The sequence below is a fragment of the Manis pentadactyla genome, chromosome 16 (assembly GCF_030020395.1).
Source record: "Manis pentadactyla isolate mManPen7 chromosome 16, mManPen7.hap1, whole genome shotgun sequence".
Taxonomy (NCBI): Eukaryota; Metazoa; Chordata; class Mammalia; order Pholidota; family Manidae; genus Manis; species Manis pentadactyla.
The window spans coordinates 48,383,250-48,398,891 of NC_080034.1; the positions used below are offsets into that span (position 1 = coordinate 48,383,250).

At 43.1% G+C, this 15,642-nt stretch overlaps 1 long non-coding RNA gene across 1 annotated transcript in view; it reads left to right on the top strand.

Annotated features, from left to right (window-relative positions):
- Positions 1-285: 285 nt before the first annotated feature.
- Positions 286-15,642, top strand: part of LOC118910754 (uncharacterized) — a 35,609-nt gene continuing 20,252 nt past the window's right edge. Inside the window, exon 1 of the long non-coding RNA XR_005024166.2 lies at positions 286-10,094. This is a non-coding gene — a long non-coding RNA (uncharacterized LOC118910754). The remainder of the gene's footprint in view (positions 10,095-15,642) is intronic.

Genomic DNA, 15,642 nt, shown 5'->3' on the forward strand with positions numbered 1-15,642 from the left:
ACAGCCCTCCGCTTCAGGGGCTTCCCATGACTGGAGCCATCTGTTTACCAAGCATCTTCAGGCATAGGGGCTTTTCCCTCCTGATAAGGAGTCTCAGCTACCAATGGCTGAAAAGCAAGTCCTTTTTGCTTTCCACTGTTATAGGTCTCTGACTCCTGTAAGTGTTGGAGTTCTCCACTTAAGGGGCTAGTAGAGAGGGTGCTGTGCTCCTGTAAATATGCACCCCATTTGGACAGTGTAGGTGTCTGTGCCATGTCACTACATGGCATTTGGGCCTAGTCTCACACCCACCACACGATGGGATAGGTGGTTATTACCATGCTCAGAGCTGTTCCAGCAATGGGCTACATAGCCAGCAAGGCATGGTACACAGCAGCCAGTTGCTTCTTTATCAAGGTGTACCAGACCTCTGCTCCTTTCCATAGTTGTGACCAGAATCCAATAGGTTTGTGTGTCCATTCAAGACACCATCTATAACCATCTTCGGTTACATGAACATCGGGTTCACAGGGCCTTGATGAGTCCATTACATTCAAGGCCTATGTGGCCTTGACTGTCACTTGGCAGCAGTAAAAGCAGCTGCACATGTCTCATCCCAGTCCCACGTGATGCCCTTTTGTACCAAACAGAATAAGGGCTTCAGAATTTGTGCCAAGTGCAGAATAAACACTTTCCAGTAGCCCAAAAGATCCAAAAACTCTTGTAATAGAGCCACAGTGGTAGGGGTGGGGAAAGCCTGGACCTTGTCTGTAACTGCTTCAGAAACAACTTTAGTTTTACCGGACCAGACAACCCCCAAGAATTTCACAGACAAATCGGGTCCCTGAAACTTGGTGTTTTTCACAGCCCATCCTTTTTCCTGTAGATGTTGCAACGGTCTAGGAACTGCCCCTTCTAAATCGTAAAGACAATCAGATATGAGCATAAGGTCATCAATGTAGTGATACAACCACACTGTTTGCAGTTTCCTCTGTGTGGCCAAATCCTGGGCTACAAGTCCATGACAGATGGTGGGACTGTGGAGATACCCTTGGGGAAGGACAGTGAATGTCCACTGCCGGCCTTCCCACATGAAGGCAAACTGTTCTTGGCTTTCCTGTGTTATGTCAATAAAAAAGAAAGCATTAGCAAGGTCAACTACATAATGACACATTCCCAGTTCGTGGCTGAGGTTGTCCAGAATGTCTGCGATAGAGGGGACAGCAGCATGCAAAGGTGGTGTGACTTTATTCAATTCCCTGTACTCTACAGTCATATGCCAGGAGCCATCTGGCTTTCTCACTGGCTACACTGGGGAATTAAAAGGACTATGAGTGGGCTTTATGATGCCCACCCTATCCAACTCCTGTTGAGTTTTTCCAATTTGTGCCCCCCAGGCAATTTATACTGCTTACTATTTGTCACCCGCCAAGGTACAGGCAGAGCTGCAGGTGGGTGCTTAGCATGAGCCCTCAGAACTGCCTTTACCACACATACCCTCAGTCTGAACTCACCTGTAGTGGTCTGTAACCACAGCCCTTGCAGGATAACTATCCCCCAAATATATTCAGGGATGGGAGAAATATACACGGTATACTCCTTTGGGAGTAAACACTCTATCCCCAATGAGATTTGGGCTTTTTTCACTCTAATTGCCTTCCTCCCCATAGCTATCTATCAGGGGTCCCAGGAAAATGCTCAGGGTTGCCATGAATCAGAGAACACTCAGCTCCTGTGTCCACCAGTGCCAGGGCACGTTGTACATTCACAGGGGACCAATGAATTGCTAATTGTACATGTGGCCTCTGGTCCCACCATGTCCCCCAAGGTGGGGACTTGACCCACTCCTCAGTTGAACCACGATGCTCAATCATCGTCCTGTGGGAGTGAGGGCTCAGGTGAATCCTGAGTACTGTCTCCCATGAAGTTTTGCAGGGATACAGGCTGGGCATGAGGCCTTCACTCTGGTTTCTGTGTCCTGGACCTCAGCAGCTTGAACTGCTGCTCTGGCTTTAATTGGTGCCACAGCTCTAACTACATTTTATTGGGCTGCCCATTGAGTTTTTCTTTCACTACCCTGGCCTTTATCAAATCAACCCACATCTGGGTCCTCGAGACCTTCACGGGGCCTTTTGCACTTCTCCTTTCAGTCATGGCCTGTACTTCCCTCCATGCCCTTATTGTTTCAACCTCCCCCAGATCTGCTAAAGTATAAGTAGCCTCCCTTATGGGTTCCCTTAGGATGGGGGAAAGAGTATTCACTAGGGACCCAAGGAGAGATGTGGGAGCTATATGCAGCACCAGGTTTCTCATTCCTATAGTGAACACCTCCTCATCAGGGCCCTGGGCATCCATATTATAGATGATGCTTTTCATACCCAATTCCTGCAGTACCTGTTGGAGCTCTGCATACATTTTCCAACTACTGGGAAAATATGGTAAATCACCCTGATTAGGCCAAACTATCCTGATGGTGATAGGGAAAATTTACAAGGACAGCAACCTAGCGGGTGGCTCCACTCTTTGTCTCACACCCCTCCCTCCTCAACATAAACAACTCTACAAGGACAGTAATTTAGGAGGTGGCTCCCCTCTGCCTCGCCCCCCTCCTCAACCCAAACAAAAAAAACACTCCCTTGCTTTCCCTGTGCTGCGGAGCACCAGGTTCCAAGGTTCGCTACCTAAAGTCACTCCCCCTTGCCTGCTCGCTTGCTGTGCACGTAGGAATGTTACAGATAAGGAAGCAGAAAGGTATAAATTGCTCCCTTTTCCTTTGTTTGGGGCTCAGACTTTTTGGGAGACTACTCCCCTCTGAGCCCACTGGTATGAAATAAAGCCTCAACACTCCAAGACCTCCGAGTGCCACTTGGTTTTTTCCATTGGTGATCCAGTCCAGGCTATTTTTCAGTATTTTCTGTAACATTTCGTTCCCTGACCGGGAAACCCAACCGCGCTGGCCCTTTGTTGCCACTGGTTTGGGGCAACAGCGGGATGGTGATGGAACAGATCACAACGGCGAAGGCGCGCCCTGCCTGACCTTTTGGCAGTCTCCCACCCGGTCGCCCTGGGCCAGCCATGCTCCACTGTTCCTGCTAGACTCAAGGAGGCTTGGCATGTGAAGACCTGGTTCCGACATCGAATCCGGTAAGGCCCCCGGGGCACCTAACCCAGCCAGTCCCACCCATTGGGGTGGAAAGGGAGCCTGATCACCTCCCGGGAGGTTTATTAGAAGTCTCACAGGTAGACATTCCCAGGGGGGAAATGTTTAAACTCTGGTCTGCCTGGGTGTGTGTGTATGAGTGAGTGTGCTGGGCAGCTGAAGTCATTCAGTCTGCACTGAATCTATGATTCCACAGCCTGCAATACGGAATCTGCGTGTGCCCTCACCCGCTTTCGCGGTCAGCCGTCAGGGCATATCGATGATTCAGCTTTGGCTGACCTGGCCTGGAACTTATACAGGTGCACTTTAGCCAAGGCTGACCAGTCTCGCGACGGGATGGGCATCTGACTGGTCTGCTCTCTAGATGAGGCATCCCTCCCTTGTCTGTTGTCGTGGCACTGTCCACGGATACATCATGGGGTCAGGGCATAGTAAACCCACAGTTCTCGACACTATGATCAAGAATTTCAGAAAGAGATTTTCAGAAAATAACAGAGTAAAATTAACTCTTGGCAGGTTGAAAACCCTGTGTGATGTAATAAGTATCAGACCATCCAGCGCAGCCAGTCCATGTTTTACTATCAACCCTTCTCCACAACTGAAACCCCGTCAGAAAAGCCATAAGCATGGGTTGATCTTATGTAACCCCTCTTCTAAATCATTTGGCCAACTTAAAAAAAAAACTGTCAACAGCTTCTCAGTATCCTGTTCACAATAGAAAAGAAGAGGCAGCTGGGGTCCTTGGTCAGGGTGCATAGGCTGAAATTGCTGTCCCCGAGGAACACCCCAAGAGGGACTTCACCCCTGAGGGACAGCACCAGATCCACCGATACCAGGACGCCCTCCTCCAGGAGATCAAAGCTGGGTCTGAAAAGCCTATGAACATGACTAAAGTTTTTTCAGTCACTCAACAACCAGAAGAATCTTCTAGAGACTATTATGAGAGACTGTGTGAAACTTATCGCATCTGCACCCCTTTCAACTCTGAGTCACCAAGGAGCCAGCAGGTAGTAAACACCATATTCATAGCCCAAGCTGCACCAGACATCAGATGAAAGCTCCAAAAGCTTGAGTGCTTCACTGAGATGACTGATATTGCCAAAAAAAAAAAAAAAAAAAAATCTAAACAAAGAAGTTCAGCCCAACAGAGAGGAAAAAAAAAAAAAAATTAGGCAAGTGTCCTGGCAGCTGCCCTGAAAGAGACGGATGGGCAGAAGGCAGAGAGAAGCCAGTCACCTAGAGGGGGGAAGCCCAGGAACCCCCTAGCCAGAGACCAGTGTGCTTACTGTAAAAATAAAAGGGGGGGGGCATTAGAAGGATGAATGCCCCAAATGAGGAAAAGCCCCAAAGCCCAGTCGCTGCCAGGAAGAGCCCCGTGAGGAAAGGCTCATAAGTGTGGCAGGAGCAGACTCAGACAGACAAGGACCAGGCTCTCTTGCACTCGGCCCCCGTGAGCCCATGGTCAGAATGAAAGTGAGGGGCCAAAACATGACTTTTATAGTTAACACAGGGGCATAACACTCTGTGGTCACCCTCCCTGTAGCCCTCTTCAGTGAAAAAGTCTGCAACTATTCTCAGTGAAAGAGTATCTCACCGCGACCCTCCTTATCCAGGATGACTCAGGTGACATGGGCCCACGCAAGAGATCTTTTATCTGAAAGAGAAAGTGGCTGCCCCAGAGAGATAGAGAGAGAGAAAGAGCAATGGGACAGAGAGACAGAAAGCTGAGAGAGCAGAGGTACAGAGAGACAGAGAGAGAGAGCAAGCAGCAGCACGGTGCAGAGTTGTGCCTTTTATTGTGGTAAATCCCCTTGGCCTGTTGCCTTGGGGATGGTCGGGATGTTTAGAGATAAGGTGGGGTAGGCCCAGGCATGATTCTCACCGGCTTATGTGCTTGAGACCATGCAGTAAATGAAAGATAAATTACTATATTCTTACACTTGGAGCCACAAAGACAGTGGCAGTATCCCCTCTCACAAGAGGCGAGAGCAGGCATCCAAGAATGCCTAATCAGACTCAGAGAGGCAGGCGCCAGTGTCTCAGAGAGAAATCAAGGCAGAAAATTAATCTTTAATATTCAAGGACCCCATGCCATCCTACTCTGTTACTAACCCTCAGGCCCTGTATTATCAACAGGCTGGTCCAGTTTGTCAGAGACCATGTGGAGGCTGTCCGACTGATAGTCCTCCATGCTCAATACAAGCCTCTAGTAATACTGTTACACCTGCTTACCTTTGAACCGTGTATCCTCAATAGACTGATGACTTTTGTCAAAGATAAAATTAATACAGTCCAGCTAATGATGCTAAGACAACAGTATCAGCCTTTATCTCCTAACAACTGCAAGAGGTTCTGGGATCCCAGAGACCCCCAGGACTCCTGACCCAGAGGGCCCAGTGCTGGCTGGTGAGTGCACTCAGTTATCTGTCTGTCTTTGTCTATCTGTGTCTCACTGTTTTTGTTCGTGAACAAGCCTGTATATGCCTGTAGGAGCTCCAATCTGTATCAGGGTTGGCATTGACTTAGGCGGACGCGCTGGTGGGTCGTTGACCGGGGGTCTTGGGAGATGTCCCTTGCCCCCATCTGGAGGACGAGGTCCTCATCTGTGAGGAAAGTCAGCTGCCACTGCGGTCCGACAGGCCCTCAACTTACTTTCAGTTTTGCCTCTGCGGCCGCGGCAGATTCTTCCCTGTAGGTGCCTGTTTGTTGTTTGTTGTGTTTGTCTTAGTCTTGTTGTTGACAGAAGAAATGAGACAGATGCAAACGACCCCCTTGTCTCTCATGACAGACCATTTTCCAGACGTTAGGGAGAGAGTTCACAATCTGAGCATGGACGTCAGGAAGAGAAAATTTCGTGTTTTCTGCACCTCCGAGTGGCCATCCTTTAACGTTGGCTGACCGCTGGAGGGAACATTTGATCTAACCACTCTTTTACAGGTTAAAGATATCAGGAGAAGAGCTAACAACCTCGGTGTGGAAGACGGGAAGGGTCGGTAGTAGACTTTTTGTTCTAGCGAGTAGTCAGCTTTCGATGTCAGATGGCTGCCAGAGGGAACCTTATTATGTCTCAATCTGTATGTTTGTGTGTATAAATGAAAATATCTTTCTACCTCCGGATGGTATTAATGAAATTGATTTAAAGACAAGTACTTGTGAAAATTTGGCATTCTAAAACTCCCAGAAAATTCTAATAGAAAATATTAAGCATTAATGCTAATTTAAGTTAAACTGAAACAGACATGTCCTTATAGTTATCAGCCACCTAAGTTTACCTAAAGTCATTTAAGTTGATGTTATCTGCTAAATCTTTCAAGAATAAAATGCTTAGAGGCTTGACTTTGTCTAATATTCAGTAAAGGTTTTGTAAGTAACCTAGCATAGTTGTTAGGAATGAGTGAACTAAATAAGTGTGGTAAATGAACACTTTAATAATTGTGTGTTACAGTGTGTATACCTACGTACAGCCTGAGAATCTTTGTACCTACAGCCTGAGAATTTTAGTAACCTAAAACCTTAAAGTTTTGCTAAGTTAAAAAGACATACTTTATGCTTAGTGAGAAGTTGTGCTGTAAAGCTCATGGTTACAGAAATTATAAAATGTATTCATAAATTTGTCAATCTAAAAAATGTTAGCTTAACAGTTTACAATAGCCTACTTCTCAGTGTTCACTGAAATTTAAAGTTCCTAATGGTTTAAGTTCTAACTAAAACTACTTAAAGTAATAAGGAAAGCATTTCCCTATGCAAAAAAATGTATGTTTTAAAAAGAGAAGGTATAAAGAATGGAAATTCGTTCTGCATGCTAAGGAATGTGTCTTTTGATAAAAGAAAGTAACTTTGTTCTAAAGTAGAGCTGTTTATTTAGAGGGAGAAATCTAAATGTAAAAAGAAAGTTGTAGAAAGTTTTAGAAGAATTTAATATAGTCATGCTATATAAAATTAAAGCAAATAAGTCTCAGTATCAAGTACACAGCAAAATTAAAATTTTGTTTTCAGTTAAAAAGACAGTCTTCTTAACTGTTAGTCTGCTCTTAATATTGAAAGATTGCAAAGAGTTCTCTAATTGTTTTATCAAAGCAGTTTCTCATACTTAAAGTCTCAATGAGTTGTTGGAGTATTAAAAAAAAATGAGATCTTAATATTAAAAAGACTAAAAGCTAAAGTTTGCTAACAACTGTGTAATCTTTTGTTACATAAGATTAAGTAAACTAAAGAAGATGATGTTGTGTCTTTTTGTCTCAAATGTTGCTACTAAGTATTTTAAGCTTTTTCTCTTAAGCTGACAACAGTTTAGTAAATGACTATCTTTATAAGCAGAATTGTAACATTTATCTTTCTCCCTACCTAATCCCTCCAGAATTTAAAAACTTTCAGTGACTATTTTTATATTTCATGGCAGTATGTTTATTTGCATAAGTTCAATAAGAATCTGCTTTCCTTGTAAGAAGACCAATTAAAACCACTGGTTATACTACCAAGGCTTTGACTAGAATGTCATACCTGAGAAGCACGTGCATAAACTCAGATATGAACAGCTTTAAGGAACTAAGGTTGACTTTATAAAGCTAACAAAGCCCCTCCGAAGAACTGTCCTGGTACCTTGTTTACGGGGTTCCCAGCAACCTTACCAGGTGAGTAAAGAAGGTCACTGCCTGACAGGTGCAGGAACCTCAGAGAAGGGAGGAATTAACCCAAATGTACAGGTACTGCAGGCACAACCTGAGGGCAAGGCTAGCTTGGCTTTCTCGTGTCAAGAAGCCTTTAAAAGTCCAATCTGAAATTACTTATAAAAAGTTCCAGCAAAGCATATTTAAAAGCGCCTATGTAATCAATTGCTCTTCTTGCTGCACTTATGCAAATAATTAAACCAAGTGTTATTTTCTTAATCTGGCTACTTCTAATAAAAATGAGGGTGATTTTAGAGAAAAATATTGTTTCAATAATGCAGTCTTATCTCTACTAAATCCTAATACTAGTCATTGAGATGTAAACTTGATCCAGAATTCTAGTTTCCCCATGATACCTGGCTGTGACTCTCAATTAGACTCTTCATATTTCTAGTTCTCATATTCAGCCATGCATTCTTAATCTTGTCAGGTTTGTCCTTCCAGAATAGAAAATCCAACTCCAGATATTGCTACTTAATAATATGATTTGTTCTATCTCACCTAGAAGCCACAAAACTGCAAATAGTAATAGAAATGAAACTCAGAATAGAAGAGCCAACCTTCTGAGGCCCTCTGAACTGACCAGTGATGGAGACCTAACTGCACCCAGTACTGCGGCCCCTCTCAGCATGAAGCAGCCAGAGCGGTCATCACCCCTTTTCCCTAGCAGCAGCTAAGGTCTCTATCTGTAGAGCGGAGAATGAGACAAGGACCATAGGCTTAGACAGAATAAGGTTGCAGGCATCACTCCAAGAGTCCGTCATTCCAGAGTGAAAAAAAGCCTGTCATCCTAACAAAGAAGCACATTAGCAGGAGGCCCGGCCAGACCTCCATATCCTCTCCGCCTCCGCATCTGACAATTGCCCTCTGACTAATAGACACCTGCGCGCCGTAGATTCTGGCTCTTGTTGGAGTAGTGTCTTTTATTCTGGGCATTGGACTCTATGCTATTGCACCCCTGGACTGGACTATTCCTCAAAAAATGTTGCCCTTTCTATTGTCTATTGGGTAATCATTAAATTGTTTTACTGTGCTTACCTGTCTCTCCTAGCTGGACCCAAGTCTCAGCCTGCATTTCCAAAGTACCTCTCTGTAATGTTTCATTGTATAAAAGTTATAAAGTGCATAGTGGGCTAAAGGGAGCTACCTCCTTTTCCCCAGTGAGATTTCCTAGGCAGAACAAGCTGCCCCTTTACTGATCCCAGCTCTAGTTGGGCTCAGTAGAGCTAGATCAGCTGCAGTAGGCACAGCAGCTCTAATAAAGTGACTTAGGGCTTGATGCCCTAACAGAGGAAGCTGATCAAGATTTAGAGCAGCTTGAAACCACCATGATTCAGCTGCAAGATCAGACTGATTCCCTGGCTAAAGTAATGTTGCAAAATTGTAGAAGACTAGACCTCCTGTTCATGTCACAGGAAAGCTTATGTATAGCCCTGAAAAAAGATTGTTGTGAGTTATCTAGCCAAAGTTAAAGAAAACATCCAGCATAGAAATAAAATGTTTGAAAATAAAAGGTCTTAGTTCCAGAGATGGTTTGAATAGAATCCATGGCTAACAACTCTTCTAACTGGCCTTGCTGGGCCAGCGATTCTGCTGTTCCTTAAACTATTAATGAAACCCTGTATATTTAACTGGCTCATTAACTTTATCGAGGAATGCCTTTCCTCCATACAGCTCATGTATATGTGGAGCCACTATGACCCTGTCATAAGCCAAAGAGATGATGCCCCCTAGGTGTTTAAAGGGGCATCAGAGGGGGGAATCATAGGGAAAATTTACAAGGACAGCAACCTAGCGGGTGGCTCCACTCTGTCTCACACTCCTCCCTCCTCAACATAGACAACACTACAAGGACAGTAATTTATGAGGTGGCTCCCCTCCGCCTTGCCCCCTTCCTCAACCCAAACAAAAAAAACACTCCCTTGCTTTCCCTGCGCTGCCCAGCACCAGGTCCCAAGGTTCACTCCCTAAAGTCACTACCCCTTGCCTGCTCGCTTGCTGTGCACGTAGGAATGTTACAGATAAGGAAGCAGAAAGGTATAAATTGCTCCCTTTTCTTTTGTTCGGGGCTCAGACTTTTTGGGAGACTAATCCCCTCTGAGCCCGCCGGTGTGAAATAAAGCCTCAACACTCCAAGACCTCCGAGTGCCCCTTGTTTTTTTCCGTCAGTGATCCAGTACAGGCTTTTTTTCAGTATTTTCCGTAACAATGGCAGCCGTCAGCCATTCCAAGAGTGTCTGATTCCCTGAGGTGTGACAGGCATTTTGCAACTGAGGCTGGAGGGAAGGGTGAGTCATCAGGGAAGCCATTCTACTCATTTGAGTACCAGACATAACAATGTTTTCCACCCCCATATCCCAGAGATGTAAAAGCCATGTAGGAAGAGGGCCTCTGCCTATACCGGACGCTCAGTGTCCACCAGCTCATCCTGGGTATAGGGGCGGAGCATGGAGTGCTCCACAACACGGGGAGGAGGCTGCTCATCCCCCTGAGGAGCCCATGATTGTTTCATTTTTATTTTCTTAATTACAGCTGGGCGGGCCTTTAAAACGAGAAAATGGTAACTCTGGCAGTGGCCTGGATAGCAGAATCACCAATGGCCCTGCCTCCTCTTCTCCCTCGGGATTCTCCACCAATGGCTCTTCCTCCACCATTTCCGGTGCTGAAGGCACGTCTCTTTCCTCCTGCTCCCCTACAGCCTCCTGCAATGGGGCTTTTCCTGCTGTCTCCCCCTTTGCCGCAAAGGAGTCTTCTAGGAGTATGACCTGTGTTTTCTTTTTTTTTTTTTTTTTTTTTTTTTTTTTGACAATCTTTTTTTTTTTTTTTTTAATAATTATTTTTTATTGAAGGGTAGTTGACACACAGTATTACATTACATGAGTTTCAAGTGTACAACACAGTGGTAGAACATTTATATACATAATTCTAGGTTCCAGCTATCACCCTACCAGGCTGTTACAATATCTTGACTATATTCCTTATGCTATACCTTACATCCCGGTTACTAATTTATTTTACCATTGGAAGTCTGTCCTTTTTTTTTTTTTTTTGTGAGGGCATCTCTCATAATTATTGATCAAATGGTTGTTAACGACAATAAAATTCTGTATAGGGGAGTCAATGCTCAATGCACAATCATTATTCCACCCCAAGCCTAATTTTTGTCAGTCTCCAATCTTCTGAGGCATAACAAACAAGTTTTTACATGTAGAACAAATTCTTACATAATGAATAAGTTACATAGTGAACAGTACAAGGGCAGTCATCACAGAAACTTTCGGTTTTGCTCATGCATTATGAACTATAAACAGTCAGTTCGAATATGAATACTCATTTGGTTTTTATACTTGATTTATATGTGGATACCACATTTCTCTCTTTATTATTATTATTTTTAATAAAATGCTGAAGTGGTAGGTAGATACAAGATAAAGGTAGAAAACATACTTTAGTGTTGTAAGAGAGCACATGTAGATGATCAGGTGTGTGCCTGTAGACTATGTGTTAATCCAAGCTAGACCAGGGCAATAAAACATCCACGTATGCAGAAGATTTCTCTCAGAACGGGGGGGTGAGGTTCTAAGCCTCACCTCTGTTGATCCCCAATTTCTCACCTGATGGCCCCCCTGCGACTGTGCCTGTCTTAGGTTGTTCCTCCCTTGAGGAATCTTACCCGTCTCTGGCTAACCAGTCATCTTCCGGGGCCATACAGGGAAATGTGAAGTTGGTAAGTGAGAGAGAAGCCTTATTGTTTGAAAAAGTTAGCTTTTTACTTCTTTGCATATTTATGCCCTGTGGCTTCTATGCCCAGCATTTGTCTTGAGGTATCTTTACCACTTGGAAGAATTATGATACTCGGTAAATTTGATATGAGGCACGAATTCTATTTAAGGGTTGTAATTAGGAAGGAAGAAGAAAAGCTATAGAAGTAGCAGGCGGAAGAAAACTTGGGAAGATTGATTATTTCTTTGATATATCTTCTTGTAGAGTAACTTCAGCATGTATAGGTTTTAAGCTACTACTTAAATTGCACACACACATTAACATAATAGGAGTATAGTTACATAACCAAAGCATATCTGTAATTACCAGCCATCTGCAGTGAAACCAAGAAAACCAGTTAGGCACCTTAGGCATTTGTGAAAACTTATCTATGATATGGTGGATATTGTCCAAATGAACTTGAACAGTCTGAGAGAAATCAGACAAATTAAAACAACCCATTCCTGGGGACTGTTCACATGCCATATGTTCTTTTAACAATAAATAGTTTGTAGTTGTAAGACTTTGGAGCGCTACAATTTGCACTTCTCCAAATTCTTGGTTGAGTTCCAACAGTATAGATCCAGTCCAATTTTGTTGTTTTACTATATGCACAGGCCAGCTTAGATATCTCCTTCCTCATTCCCATGGCAGGTCCAGGAACTGGTGGGATGAGTGCATCTACAGCTGTAGCAGTGCGTGGATCTTTGTTGGGGTTTTTTGATGATCATCTTCTGGCATGAGTCTTCCAGAGGGTGCAGATGTTGGAAGTTCTTTTTCATATCGTATCTTAGTTCATTTTCGGGGTAGCCCAATTAGGCTTTGATCCTCTGTATAAACACAAACAGACCCTTTGCCTACACTTTTATATGCCCTTTATACCCTTGTGTAGAACTCGTTGGAGGTTACCACACAGGAACTGCCCTTTTTTTTTTTTTTTTTTTTTTGCTATCACTAATCTACACTTACATGACGAATATTATGTTTACTAGGCTCTCCCCTATACCAGGTCTCCCCTATAAACCCCTTTACAGTCACTGTCCATCAGCATAGCTAAATGTTGTAGAATCACTACTTGCCTTCTCTGTGTTGTACAGCCCTCCCTTTTCTCCTACCCCCCCATGCATGTTAATCTTAATACCCCCCTACTTCTCCCCCCCTTATCCCTCCCTACCCACCCATCCTCCCCAGTCCCTTTCCCTTTGGTACCTGTTAGTCCATTCTTGAGTTCTGTGATTCTGCTGCTGTTTTGTTCCTTCAGTTTTTCCTTTGTTCTTATATTCCACAGATACGTGAAATCATTTGGTATTTCTCTTTCTCCGCTTGGCTTGTTTCACTGAGCATAATACCCTCCAGCTCCATCCATGTTGCTGCAAATGATTGGATTTGCCCTTTTCTTATAGCTGAGTAGTATTCCATTGTGTATATGTACCACATCTTCTTTATCCATTCATCTATTGATGGACATTTAGGTTGCTTCCAATTCTTGGCTATTGTAAATAGTGCTGCAATAAACATAGGGGTGCATCAGTCTTTCTCAAACTTGATTGCTGCATTCTTAGGGTAAATTCCTAGGAGTGCAATTCCTGGGTCAAATGGTAAGTCTGTTTTGAGCATTTTGATGTACCTCCATACTGCTTTCCACAATGGTTGAACTAACTTACATTCCCACCAGCAGTGTAGGAGGGTTCCCCTTTCTCCACAGCCTCGCCAACATTTGTTGTTGTTTGTCTTTTGGATGGCAGCCATCCTTACTGGTGTGAGGTGATACCTCATTGTAGTTTTAATTTGCATTTCTCTGATAATTAGCGATGTGGAGCATCTTTTCATGTGTCTGTTGGCCATCTGTATTTCTTTTTTGGAGAACTGTCTGTTCAGTTCCTCTGCCCATTTTTTAATTGGGTTATTTGTTTTTTGTTTGTTGAGGCGTGAGAGCTCCTTATATATTCTGGACGTCAAGCCTTTATCGGATGTGTCATTTTCAAATATATTCTCCCATACTGTAGGGATCCTTCTTGTTCTATTGATGGTGTCTTTTGCTGTACAGAAGCTTTTCAGCTTAATATAGTCCCACTTACTCATTTTTGCTGTTGTTTTCCTTGCCCGGGGAGATATGTTCAAGAAGAGGTCACTCATGTTTATGTCTAAGAGGTTTTCGCCTATGTTTTCTTCCAAGAGTTTAATGGTTTCATGGCTTACATTCAGGTCTTTGATCCATTTTGAGTTTACTTTTGTATATGGGGTTAGACAATGGTCCAGTTTCATTCTCCTACATGTAGCTGTCCAGTTTTGCCAGCACCACCTGTTGAAGAGACTGTCATTTCGCCATTGTATGTCCATGGCTCCTTTATCAAATATTAATTGACCATATATGTCTGGGTTAATGTCTGGATTCTCTAGTCTGTTCCATTGGTCTGTGGCTCTGTTCTTGTGCCAGTACCAAATTGTCTTGATTACTATGGCTTTATAGTAGAGCTTGAAATTGGGGAGTGAGATCCCCCCTACTTTATTCTTCTTTCTCAGGATTGCTTTGGCTATTCGGGGTCTTTGGTGTTTCCATATGAATTTTTGAATTATTTGTTCCAGTTCATTGAAGAATGTTGCTGGTAGTTTCATAGGGATTGCATCAAATCTGTATATTGCTTTGGGCAGGATGGCCATTTTAACGATATTAATTCTTCCTAGCCACGAGCATGGGATGAGTTTCCATCTGTTAGTGTCCCCTTTAATTTCTCTTAAGAGTGACTTGTAGTTTTCAGAGTATAAGTCTTTCACTTCTTTGGTTAGGTTTATTCCTAGGTATTTTATTTTTTTTGATGCAATTGTGAATGGAGTTGTTTTCCTGATTTCTCTTTCTGTTGGTTCATTGTTAGTATATAGGAAAGCCACAGATTTCTGTGTGTTGATTTTGTATCCTGCAACTTTGCTGTATTCCGATATCAGTTCTAGTAGTTTTGGGGTGGAGTCTTTAGGGTTTTTTATGTACAGTATCATGTCATCTGCAAATAGTGACAGTTTAACTTCTTCTTTACCAATCTGGATTCCTTGTATTTCTTTATTTTGTCTGATTGCCGTGGCTAGGACCTCCAGTACTATGTTAAATAACAGTGGAGAGAGTGGGCATCCCTGTCTATTTCCCGATCTCAGAGGAAATGCTTTCAGCTTCTCGCTGTTCAATATAATGTTGGCTGTTGGTTTATCATAGATGGCCTTTATTATGTTGAGGTACTTGCCCTCTATTCCCATTTTGCTGAGAGTTTTTAACATGAATGGATGTTGAACTTTGTCAAATGCTTTTTCAGCATCTATGGAGATGATCATGTGGTTTTTGTCTTTCTTTTTGTTGATGTGGTGGATGATGTTGATGGACTTTCGAATGTTGTACCATCCTTGCATCCCTGGAATGAATCCCACTTGGTCATGGTGTATGATCCTTTTGATGTATTTTTGAATTCGGTTTGCTAAAATTTTGTTGAGTATTTTTGCATCTACGTTCATCAGGGATATTGGTCTGTAGTTTTCTTTTTTGGTGGGGTCTTTGCCTGGTTTTGGTATTAGGGTGATGTTAGCTTCATAGAATGAGTTTGGGAGTATCCCCTCCTCCTCTATTTTTTGGAAAACTTTAAGGAGAATGGGTATTATGTCTTCCCTGTATGTCTGATAAAATTCCGAGGTAAATCCATCTGGCCCGGGGATTTTGTTCTTTGGTAGTTTTTTGATTACCTCTTCAATTTCGTTGCTGGTAATTGGTCTGTTTAGATTTTCTGTTTCTTCCTGGGTCAATCTTGGAAGGTTATATTTTTCTAGGAAGTTGTCCATTTCTCCTAGGTTTCCCAGCTTGTTAGCATATAGGTTTTCATAGTATTCTCCAATAATTCTTTGCATTTCCGTGGGGTCCGTCGTGATTTTTCCTTTCTCGTTTCTGATACTGTTGATTTGTGTTGACTCTCTTTTCTTCTTAATAAGTCTGGCTAGAGGCTTATCTATTTTGTTTATTTTCTCGAAGAACCAGCTCTTGGTTTCATTGATTTTTGCTATTGTTTTATTCTTCTCAATTTTATTTATTTCTTCTCT